General features: G+C 33.9%; 1 protein-coding gene and 1 pseudogene across 4 annotated transcripts in view; one reads left to right on the top strand and one right to left on the bottom strand.

Annotated features, from left to right (window-relative positions):
• PCDH11X (protocadherin 11 X-linked) overlaps nucleotides 1-13,160 on the bottom strand; it is a 594,276-nt gene that overhangs the window by 480,991 nt on the left and 100,125 nt on the right. The gene's annotated exons all lie outside the window — the stretch shown is intronic.
• Nucleotides 5,723-8,585, top strand: LOC141576416 (cytochrome b5 pseudogene; annotated as a pseudogene).

Below are 13,160 nucleotides of genomic sequence, written 5' to 3'. Positions count from 1 at the left end.
TGTTTCTGTTTTGTAGATGAGTTCATTAGTGTCCTTATGATAAGAATTATTTTTATCAAACCCAAACTTCATTCTTTTTCTTTCTCATGTGTATTTCTTTCTCTTCCTGATAAGATTCTCTTTTGCTCAATACCTCACTGTTTAGTCCTGGTCTTAGAGTATAAGGTGCCTTGAAGACAACAATTTCCAAAAGCTTCGGTGAGGACACAGCAGAAAAAAAAATATGCAAATACTCTGCCTGTGCCTCAGTATTGATTTCCAACCCGCCCGAAGTGTTAATGTAATTGCTTTAATGGACAATTGTCTACAGCTTGTAAACTTGAATCAACCCACATCACTCTTTTACTGCAGTGCCCCAAACATTATTGATTCAAATATGGTCTCTAAAAACGAAGATAATCCTTTTTTGAGACTTCAAATTTAATTTAAAGACTGTGTGTAAGTGACACTAGGTCAGTGCTGCCCTCAGCTGAATGCCAACTGACCTTGACAGCTCTGACATTTTAAACAGGCAGTTGGTAGTGATTGACTCACTAGAGAACAGCTCATTATTCATAGGGCTCCTTCTTACTGAACTGATTTGATTCTGACCTAAGTAGTTTCCATCTGCACCTGAGCAGGGTAGAATTACAGACCTTTACTGAATTGAAAAGTAATCTGTTCCTTTGTATTCTCTAATTTTATGGCTTTCATTTTTTTCAATCTCCCTGAAGGGTTTTATCCTCTCCTGCAGGGAAGGATTGCTGGTACACCCACTTCTCTTAAGTGTATATTGTCCTGAATTCTATCCTGTGGATTAGAATTTTTCTTAATATTTGAAAAGGGAGAGAGAACCAGAATACCAGTGGTTGTTTGAGGAGGTCATTTATCACGAGGCCATGGGAAATTTAAAAAGAAAATCCCGTACCTGAATCCATAAAACTCAGGTTGACTTTCCAGGAGGTTTAATAAAGCCCAAATTCCCTAAAGTAATTGAGAACTTCCCTTGATTAAAAGTGGAAAATCTACCATTAGTTCAAAATGTGAAAAAGAAAAGTTTTTGCAGGAAATATCCCCATGGCAATATTCCCTGAACGCATTTCAGGGAATGCGTTGATCATCTTGATTCACACCAAGCTCATAGTTATCTACCATTATAAGATATCTTCTTCCTCTTACCCTCCAATGTTTAGGTGTCAATCTTACATTCTTGGAAGATTAACATATGTCTTTTGTGTTGGCAAAATTCTGCTTAAAAATAAGCATTTGAAATGAAATTTCAATTACTAATATGCATCAGTCTGCTTGTAAAAAAAAAGCAAAATACTTTCATATTTATATATGATCTCTCTTCAAGATCAAAATACTACAGTGAGATGTTATGTCAAATATTTTTTTAAAAAAACACTTTTCTTTCTAAGAATGGAAACAATCTAGGAGATTGAAAGACTTGATAAATTCACAGTGCTAGCAGTTATATTGTCAGAACTAAACTCAATTTTAATAGGCTTTATGTTCAATGTCTTTTTTTTTTTTACAGCCCTCCAACATAAGGGCAAGTATGGCACCATGCACACTGCGATTTTAAGCAATAGTAATCATTGTAAGAATAACAACTATGACACTTAACTCTCCACTCTAACCCCTCAGGCACAGGCACATGCGCATGCGTGCACACACATACACACACAGCATTATAAGGAGACTTAAAGTTGACTATTTATGAAGTTGTAATTTCCTTGGGAAGGCCAAAAAGTTGACTAAAATGTGATAATAATATGTCAAACTGAAAGCAATCAGGTCAGAAGGTAAGTGACAAGTAAATAGTAAGAAAGAAATCTCAGCAGAGAGGTGATTACCTCTGATTAAGCACAGCTATGAATGAATCAACAAATTTAGCTTCAGGTATGTCTAAGAATTAATTAATCAAATATCTCAAGGCATACACTCTCTCTCTTCAAATCACCTAACTCCAGATATTTAAGTTAACTCTCCTTTTATCAGAAGGCCAGTTCTCTAGGGCAAGGCTCTATGCTCAATTATAGTCCATAGGAACAACCATTGTATTTGATTCTTTAAGTTACTTTATTTGCTAATAGATCAAAGAATAATGAAAAAAATCTAAGAATAAAAGTAGGGTAGCAAGGCAAACAATTTTGAACTCAATATCATACTAATAAAAAGGAACTTACGGTTAAGATTTTATTTTGCTAGAATTTTCTGGATGAGGACCTCAGTTCTCTATGTGGTTTACAATGGGAAACTAGCTAAAGTTTGTATGTTTGTTGACACATAGACGTTAACATCAAGATTTCTAGAAAACATAATAGGTTTATACATAGGATATTCTCCTACTAATTATATATTTATTAATATGATTCTAAATGAATGTTTTATAGAATTACAATTTAATGTATATATAAAAATACACATTCCTTATAAAAGAATTTCTCATAAGTTTAAGTTGAATAATTTAGTCTCGTCATTGTGTAATGTACCAAGATTTTATGAATATAGAATACCTATTTTAAACATATTACCATGAATTATTTTATCATAAAGTTTAAACAGTCCCTACACATCTCAATATTTTTCAGTTCAAATTAGTTATTGTAATCCTAGAATCAAAATCTAAAACCTGTAACTTCTGTAGGACAAAACTCTGACAAATAATCGTAATTATCTCTAGATGAATATACTCTACAGCTTGCATTTATTACAGTTTGGTTGTATGTTGCAGAAGATAAGGTAATCTTGAGAAATGAGTTGTGAATTTCAGTTTACAGCCAGATCGTGGAAGATCTTAAATACACGGTGAGGAAGTTTATACCCTCCTTATTAAGTGGTGAGAAGTTTGGAGTAGAAGGTGACATTATCAAAACATGACTACAGGAGGATAACTCTTAAACCAATTGGTTCAATAGGCTGCAGAGTAGATTAACTTGGAGCCAGGGAAATGATTTAGGAGATCATTTTAATACTTAAGATTAAAGGTAGTGAAAGTATATGTTTTACTTCAATTACCAAAAAAAAGTTACCAAAAAATAAGAAAATAAGTGCCTGAATTAAGATAGCAGTATTAGTAATAGAAATAGGTGAGCTATTTCAGTTAGAATCAAGAGAACTTGGACCTAGGTAGATCCAAAGTGATGAAGAAGGATGTTTAACATCAGTAGTTTTACTACTTTTCGTATTACTTCAAAGATCTCAGAAACCCATCGTTTATGATTAAATGTCTATAAATGAAGTCAAATTGACTAAACAAACACACAAACACATCTTAACAAAAGTTATGCATATGTAGGCATCCCAAATTAGCTTTCCATCTTAATACAAATGAATATGTCTTGGCTGTACGACCGTTGTGCTTTCGGTCTCCTACACGTTAATAATTCATGTAATTTTTAAGGCTTGAATTAAGAACTATAAGATCTTTTCTTACATTTAATTCAAAGATGCTCTTTAATTCAATGTTAATTTTAGAAATTCATATTGTCACTTACTTTACTCAAAAGCAACTTCAATAATAATTGAAAGATAAACAAGTTTCAGGAAACCAAGGTTAAAAGAAATCTCATTGGCCTGATTGTATATATTTAATGGTTTTATAGGAATTCATCAAGTCTACTATCAATGGTGAAGAAGCTGTCTTTAGAGAGCATAGACAATGGATGGCTGCAGTTTTTGAGTTCAGAGAATTACTTGCATAAGTTTATTTACTTACACCATGATTGGAGAGAAATATTAGAATATGTTTGATACTTGACCAGTTGAAAACAAACCTCCTTAAAAATACATATACACATTGGAATGCCTCAACTCTAATTGTTTATCCTCAAGTATGTTTATCTTTACTTAATATTTCATTAAAATGTTGAATTTTGTTATTTGATCATAATTCTAGTTTATTTCAGTTGAGTTTACAGAGTTTTCACCAAATTTGTTCTATCAATATCTTTTACATTCAATTTGTGAAATTCTAACCTGTGGTATAGTGCTGGAGTTATACTCATAACAGTTGTGGCCTCTAAATATGCTTGCTCTCTCCTTTTGCTATCAAAATCAACTGGACAACTTCACAAAATAATTAGCTTCCTTAGCTGAAATTAAAAGCTATCAGAATATCTTAAAAGTTGTTATATGTAAGATGAAAAAGTCACTAAACTAATGGATTTTGCAACTTATGATTGTTTATCAGATCGCCAAATCATCTAAGGGGGACCACAATATAATATGTATCTTTGCATTCCAAGCACCCAATATTGTACCAGGTATAAAACAGATCCTCAAAACATACCTTAGTTGTTTTTGAATGACTCATAATAATCCAAGTAATTTTCATTCCAACAAAATGTATACCATCAGACAGTAAATTTGCTCCATTCTTTCTAGGGGATAGATGTATCTCCAGAATGTTACCAAACAATCAATAGAGATATGGAAATTGTAAAGTGCCATAAATATCTTATGGTTATTTTGAGAATGTTGACTTTAATCACTGACAATTTCTAAATGATTTGATTGGAAGATTTAAAAGTCTGGTTACATGCTAAGTCAAATAAATCCAAAAATGTATTGCATTTTCCAAATCATTTTGCACATTAACTAATTAGTCATGGTGAGAGATGGTTCACAAAACAGGAACAGATACAACTACCTAAAACTTCATGATTTGGAAGCCACTCTGTGTTAAGTATAGCCAGTTCTTTAAAATCACTGCTTTAGAATATTTAATTTCATTATTTTAATAGCAGTTTCTCCATTTCTATTTTCTTGGTAGGTTAACAAGTGTTATAAATACAGTGGTTAAATTTATAAAAGTCTAATGTATGTAAAATCAGTTTCTGATAATATAACCCACTAATTGAAAATGATGTGAAGATTTAACAAAAAACACTAAAGATGAGTGTTTCAGTGGAAAAGAAATGCATTAATATAATAGATTTTTCTAATAGAAATGTTGTATAGCATTCCAGTTTCATAAATTGAAATAACTATTACAAAATTCATGATAAAATCTGTTCCTCTAATAAAGTTTTATGTAATTTTTACTAAATGATGTTACCAGAAAAATTCATCTTTCATGTAATCAAGTATACAAATTATCCCCAAACATATTGCAATATACATGATTCTATGCTTTGCCTGGGTAATACTCCATAACATATGCAAATTATTTTTATGCTCCTATAATATAAAAAAAATATAGACACTTGGAGTCATCAGGAAGTTTAGCATTCCACAGACAAAGCATCATTTATTCAAACTATTAGATGATATATGCCAAGTATATAGAAACATGTAAGACAAAATCAGGAGACTCCATAGATTAGTGTAACCAACACCCTGCTTAATGGAAATGGGATGCTTCCTCTCTCCTTGCTTGAATATTTATTTTACAGACTATTGTTTGCTTTTGAATAGGTAGCCTTACCATTTCAGTAGGGGTGACATTTCTGTTAATTAATAATGGAGGAGAATACATACTGTTCCCACCAGTTGCAGAATTATCTGTTGGACTAAATCTCTTATTAATATAACTAGAGAACACATAATGATATATTTTGTTTATTCTTTCTTCACCTGAGATAGAAATAAAATGGAAAGCCTCTGAAAAATTGATGGTACATATAATGCATTATCCAGAGTCCACTTTACTTCCAAATTTGAGTTTGGTTACAATAAGTATATTTAGAACTAAGTCATTTTCATTCAACTCCTTTGTGATAGGGAGAAGACTAAAATGCCGCTCTCTCAAGATATACATGGTAGTCTCCGGGACTGTGAATTTGATGAGATGTCTGTGATGGTGGTTTTTTTTGTTTGTTTGTTTGGGGGGGGAGGGTAATTAGGTTTACTTATGAATTTTCTGTTTTTTATTTAACAGAGGTATTGGGAATCGAACCCATGACCTCATGCATGCAAGCATGCACAGTTCCACTGAGCTATACCCTCCGACCCCCCCATGATTGTGTTAAATTAAGTGGCAAAAGGAATTTTGCGGATGCAATTAAGGTTACTAATCAATTGACTTAGAGTTCAACAAAAAGGAGATTATCTGGGTGGCCCTGATCTGATTACATAAGCCCTTTAAAAGCAGATAATTTTCTCTAGCTGGTAGCAGAAGATGTCTGAGAGATTCAAAACATAAGAGGGATTCAACACCAACACCTGGGAGATATTTCCTTTGCAGAGATGGAGGGGACCCTGGACTAAGAATCTAAGAGTGGCTTCTAGAAACTGAGTGATCCTCGAAAGACAGTCAGCAAGAAAATGGGACCTCAGTACAGGAATTAAATTTTTCCACAACCTGAATGAACTTGGAAACAAATTCTTCCCCAGAAACTCCACATAAAAGCCAGCCTGGCCAACACCTTGAATTTGACTTCATGAGACCCTAGGCCAACAACCCAGTCAAACCTGTCTGAACTTCCAACCTACACAACTGAGATAATGAGTAGTTTTAAGCTGCTAAGTTAGTGATAATTTATTACACAACCACAAAGACTAATGCAGCCTTCATTCTTTATAGATAAGGAAACAGTCCCAGCAAGATCTACAAATATAAAATGATGTGCTTACTCTTTATTTTTCATATCCTACCCAATACACTTGCTTTGTGTTCCTCTATTGGCAACTGTCTGTGAGTCCCACAGAACAGAGATATCTAATTATTTTTAAACAGCTAAATATCCATAAAACTCAAAATGCTGACAAGAAAATAATACATGAATTACTGAGTTATCAAATGTATTAATATGGGAATTATTGTTACACATCTCCATACTCTAATTAATTGAAGCCACTTTCCTTTTAGCCTTGGCAGTAATAAACTGATTAGACTCTGTATTTTAATAGGTCCAGAATCTTTGGGTCCATAATAGCTTTTATACATATATATTCAATTAATTATTTAACAACCACTTCTAGAGATAAGCTTAATTACTCTGATTTAGCTAGTTTCATTATTTCATATTGAATGAATATGCAGAAGTCCCCATGTGTTTGCAAATTTCATAAAAAAATATAAAATCAACTATTTTTGTATAGACCTAAATGAGCTTTTAAAATATATCATATCAAATTAATGGGGTTTCAGTAGTCCTCTTAAGGAAGAGAAATTGCTGATGTGACTTTGGAAATCTGTCACTTGCTTGCTTGAGTTAGCAACTGTTTTTTCTAAACAGTTTGTCAGGCATAAGGAAAATATCAAACTATGGCTATATTAGAATCTTACAGCCAAATAAAGTGGAACAACTAAGCCTTCAGGATGTATCCAAATACCAGTTTACTTGACATTGTGTTTGTGTGTGTGTGTTTGTACATGTATCTTTATGCATGCTTCTTGGCATTATCATTGGGAAAATAAAAGTGAATTAAGCAATATGAATCTAGAATGTGGGTTAATGTCTTGGGAAAAAAATCAGTGAACTATGTTGCAGTCGGGATATGTGACTAGTCTGTCACGAATCCTATTTCACAGCCTCTGTTCTCCGTAATGCCCCTTCCACTTTATGGATAGATTTTACAGATGAGTTTAATTAAGCTGCCTTTGCTTATATAAAAGATGTTTTTCTTCTTTTCAGTTATAAGTCCCCTTCTTCCTCCATAATTATAACACAATGATCACAGTATTATAATGCTTAAGACTATAAGAAGAATGCACCTAGAATTATTCATCAGCGGAACTGGAGTCTGACCTCTGATCTATCTTGCTTTTGATGCTATAGTCCAACACAAATTGTTTTATTTTATTCAGATTGTTCAGGCTCTCAGTTTATCTTTACGATCTTGAATTTCTACTTTCAGGGACCATGACACAGCGTGCTTTGATTTTGGGGGAAAATAAATCATCCTTTTTGAGAAAATGCTTTGTCCTGTTATGTGCATCTGTATTTTGGTGCTTGGTACACATTAACATACAGGTACGCTTTATGCAGTGTGCTGATTATGTTAGCTGAGGATCTTTATAAGGCTGATTTTGTTGAGTCAAGTATGAGTACTTGATCTGGTAAGATTAAAATTATTTTGAAGTAAAGCGATAAATAGAATTAATACTCTAAATGCGGCTGAGAAGCTCGCTCTGCTCTACCCGGCTCCGCGGCTGTTTCCAGGGCCTGAGGCTCGACCTTTCCGAAATGGCCGAGCAGTCGACAAAGCCGTGCAGTACTACACTCTGGAAGAGATTCAGAAGCACAACCACAAGAGCACCTGGCTGATCCTGCACGCCAAGGTGTATGATTTGACCAAATTTTTGGAGGAGCATCCCGGTGGGGAAGAAGTCTTAAGGGAACAAGCTGGAGGTGATGCTGCTGAAAACTTTGAGGATGTTGGGCACTCTCCGGATGCTAGAGAATTGTCCAAAACATTCATCATTGGGGAGCTGCATCCGGATGACAGATCAAAGATAACCAAGCCTCTGGAAACTCTTATTACTGCAGTTGATTCTAATTCCAACTGGTGGACCAATTGGGTGATCCCAGCCATCTTGGCACTGGTTGTAGCCCTGATGTATCACTTCTACACATCGGAAGACTAAACACATTCTCAGAAATCGATGAAGGCAAAGATTGCTTTGGCCCCAGGAGAAAGAAGCCACTGTTAACTGCTTTGACAGAGCCCTTCACCTGAAAATAATCTGAATACACCTGTTCTCCTTTTCGCCTACATTAGACACAAAACAAACCAAAAAGAACTGTTCTCTTTCTACTTCCAAAGTTTTAGAGTGTGCCTTTTTATTCATCAGTTTTATTCTGATGTTCCATCACTATGTCATTTGCTTATTGTGGGCACAGTCACTTAAAACATACCACCTGTCCGTTTGGTATAAAACTGTCTCTAACCTTTAGAATCGGATTGTTGGGCAGTCATTGAATGTGCTAATCATTCAGGCCCAAGTTGTCTGTGTGATGTGAGGAGGGGCATCCTTGAATCTCTCCTTTTGTTGCTTCATCTCATTGAATAATCAGGTATTGCATGTTTCCAACGTAGTTTTTTTTTTTTTCAAGGAAATTAAGAAAGGCCCAGAAATAATAGCTTAAAGATTTCTAATAATTGTTCTACCTGAGCAATTAGATAGATGATAAAAAGAAAAAGTGGCTGGTAGGACCTAGAAAAGAGACTCCATCTCTTTTTTGATTAAAAAACACCAACAACATAAAGAAAAAGCCTGTGAACTATGAGAGAAAATTACCACTGTCCCTTCTCTCAGCTTAAAAATGTTATTCCAAAGAGCTTCTCAGTTACACAGGTTCTGTGGTTTTACAGAGTCTTTCAGAGGTGAAAACTCTTTATGTACTCCTGTAAGGAAACACTGATTCTCTAATTTGTAAAAACACAGTTGAAAGAGATCGCAGGACATTTGGAATCTGATTTTTGGAGAAATCGGGGAACTCTGGTGTGGTTCCCATGGACCGTTCAGTCATCCCACCTCGGTTTATTATTCTCTTCCCCATGCCTTCTTTCTCTAAAGGTGGAAACTTGGGAGGTGAATTTATAGCCTCGAAGTACTTCATAGTTAGCGATGATTCTGCAAGTTTCCATCGGCGTGCTAGCCAACTGACGACCATGGAGTTCTTCAGAAATAACTAAAACACATTGGAAAGGAATTTTTTAAAAGCCTAGATTTTTATAATTAATAGCACATATCAGCCTCTGCCTTTTTTGTCATTGAAAGTTAGGGTGAACGTAGGAGGGTGGTGGGGCAGGGTGGCCATTTAATGTGGGAAAATGCCTTGCAGAGAATCCTTTGTTTCAGATTTTAATAAATGTGCGCCTGAAACAAAACAAACAAACAAACAAAAAATACTCTAAATGCCAGAATGCCAGCTTCAATGTTCCAGGGTTGGGACTGTAGTGAGACAAGGGGGGTTCCCTATCAGGGTACTTGCACGACCTTGACAGTGAATGTCTCCGAATTTCATGCCCTGGTGCTTCATTCACCTCAACTTGGTCCTGGCTATGTGATGTACATTAAATGATTTTTATATTATTTAATTTTACGTCACTTTTTCTGTTCAGACTCTATATTCAATGACAATTGCAGGTGTAAAAAACTGCCATGGATGTATGTATGCATTTTCAATATTTGAGAAAAAAGGACCCAAATGTGTCATCTTTTACAAAGAGTATTTGAAGGTACCAATAAATATGGTCACCAAATACTTTCTTTAAAATGATGGAACATTTATTTTTGATATAAATTACAGGGTAATAGATTTATTCCTGGGCATGGAAGAAAGATTTGGCCTCATATAATTATTGACAAGGCCATGTATATGTAGTAACAATAAAGAAAGGATCTAACACTTATCAGATTGGATCAGTTTTATATTCTCTCCTGCATTTTGTGATTTTACTTCCAAATAAATACCCTTCAAAGTTATAAACTTATAAAAAGCTGTGTTTGAAATTCAGATAATGAACTTTGATTAATTTAAAATTTCTGAAACAAAAACAATAACTTCAAAACCTTCTAAAATATGCTAGCTTGCGTTCTGTTTTTAGATTTCCTAAAATAAGTTGCAAATTAGTGATGCAATATGAGGTCAATATTGAACAATTTTGATGGGATTTTATGAATTTTCTCTCATAAGGATGTACAGTGTTAAAAAAAAAAAAAAAAAGCTAGCCAAACTGCTTTATACATCATTAACTGAACCAAGTAATTATGATTTAGGGAATAAAGTAAGAGTGACATTTTAAATAAAGGTCAGATACTCTCACAGAAAACAAAATGTGCATTTGACATTGCTGAACTTTGCAAACTAGACAATGCTACTGGTAAATGTGATCTGATATAAAAATCCTTTCAATCTTTTCTTCTTAGATGTTTTTCTCTTCTTGCAGATCATCATGTAATGTCCTTTGTGAAGTCTGCAAATGTCGATATTAGGATGTAACTTATTTAAAGAGGTCAATTGTTTATCTAAAAGCTCACAGAAATGGTCTTTATTTTTGTCTTGATGAATATTTTTAAGAAGAATTAAGAATGTGCTTAAATCTGTGGATGAATGTTTCTAGACAAGGCAACTGGAGCTTTCCTATAGTAACATTTCATTGTGTGTGCAAATCACCACGTTTAAATAGCAACGTGTTTTGGCTGCACCTATAAAAGCAATGTATATCATAGTTCAACATTAATGTCAACTTTTTCCAACTTCTAATTTCATCTCTTCCCACCTTAGGTAGTCTTTACTGGGAACTAATAAGGCTCATCCAGGGAAACATAAGTGATATTTTTATTGCTTCACATAAAGTGAAACTTTATCATGGTGATATCTATAGACAAGCCAGAGATAGAGAGGCTGACTTGCTCATCACAGTCCTTTCAGATTAGTTGAAACATTTGTCTCACTGAAAGATGCTGTTAAAAAAAAAAAAAAAAAAACAACACTGTATATCCCTGGGATCATATCTTAATGAAATTGGCTTAAATGGCTGGGTACTACTGGGCAATGACTCTCTGCAAGTCGAAAACAGGAGATGTTATAAAGCAGACGTTACTAAAGAGTGAAATTATCTTAAAACTGGCTATCTGATCATGTAATGTGCTATCTTAACAGACAAATTAGGAAATGGATGTGACATGCCAGTTTCCAAGATCTCTCTTGAAGTTTTCAACTATTTATTAGGCGTACCTGGTAAGATTCTGAATCTAGTGAGGCATCAAAAAGATTGCTAAATTTGACTTTTTTTAGCCTGAATTACTCTCCTTTGAAGTTAGCAAGCCATAATGAACGCCTGCACCTTCTTTCACTGTATCAGTGAGACTTTTTTTTAAACCAGCAAAACACTGCAAGACTTTTAAAGGAATTCTTTCAACATGTGAGATGTCATATATATTTTTAATGCATTTTCCTTTGGGTGCATTGAGTTTCTCATGACTGTGAATGTTCAGAAGGTGGGACATATTAGCAACATAGGAGTTACCAAATGTGACAGAAGCAGAAGACCAAAAAGACAGTTGGATATTTTTACAGACTAATTGTGGATGGCAACATTTAATTGTTCAAAATAGTTTTATCTTTTTCTTTAAATTTGTCATTTTAAACTTATTTTTTCTAAAAATATACTTCTGCTAATTGGGAGCAATTAAATCTCCACTCAGCTTTAACTTGGATACAAATCGTGGAGCAAACCATTTGGAAGAGCTTGTGTTGAATAGGCTGTGTAAAACTGCCTCTTCTCAAAGGAATGACTCTAAAATGTGCTATTTTCTACTTTATCTTGAATGTTTTGTACAGTTTTAGAATTACATAATTATGTGTTATTGAAGAACTGGTAAGAAATAACTAAAGTGAATAAAGTTTTCCTTTATCTTGGCAATATATTATATTTGATTTTTAAAAATATAAACTGAGAAACATCAGTACTAGTTAAGACCATGGCAGCTTGAAAACCTGCATTTGTTTATTACAATAAATTTAGGTCAAGGTCTGTGCGTGTGTGTGTTGAGGGTGGTGTGTACCTGTATGTGTATGTGGGTACCAATGGCTACTCTTTGGAGAAGAAATAGAAATAGAGAAATTCAGAAGCCACTCAACAAATAAAAAATAAATAGTAGATTGACCTGACCTATATCTAAAGATCAGTTATTTCCAAGCCACCAAAATCGGTTTAATACTTGCTCACATTTTTAATTTATACTAGTGAAAACAGTTTCGTACTACACATGATTTTTATACTTCCACTTGCTATTTTATTTTGTTTTATTTTATTGTAAAGGTACATTTCACACTATACATAGTCTGCATGTCACTGAGTTGGCAGAGCTCCCTAAAGTTTATTTCTTGGCAATGTTCAGTGTGTCCATTAGCACCTTAATGGTGAAAATGCTTTTCTAGCAAAATTATTCTTGATTTTCCTCAAGGAGACTTATCCATCTTAGGAAAAAAGACTAAAAAAAGAGCAAAGATAATATTTGTTCCAAAAGTAGTTCTGTGTTTGATTTTTAAATAGAGATTTCATGAACATTTTGTTTGTCACTTAGAATGAACCTAACCAATGTCATGATTCTTCATTGATTTAAGGAGTTATTACTACATTAATTAGCAAGCACACAACAACAAAAACATTTCCTAAGTGCCTATGTGATGAAAACTTAGCTAGTTACTGGGGATACAAAATGAATATGGAATGACTGCCATTGAAAAGCTCAGTTAATGAATAAGCTTATTAAT

Source organism: Camelus bactrianus, chromosome X (assembly GCF_048773025.1).
Source record: "Camelus bactrianus isolate YW-2024 breed Bactrian camel chromosome X, ASM4877302v1, whole genome shotgun sequence".
Taxonomy (NCBI): domain Eukaryota; kingdom Metazoa; phylum Chordata; class Mammalia; order Artiodactyla; family Camelidae; genus Camelus; species Camelus bactrianus.
Note: the sequence above shows the minus strand (reverse complement) of the source record. Positions and strands in the feature narration are given on the sequence as shown.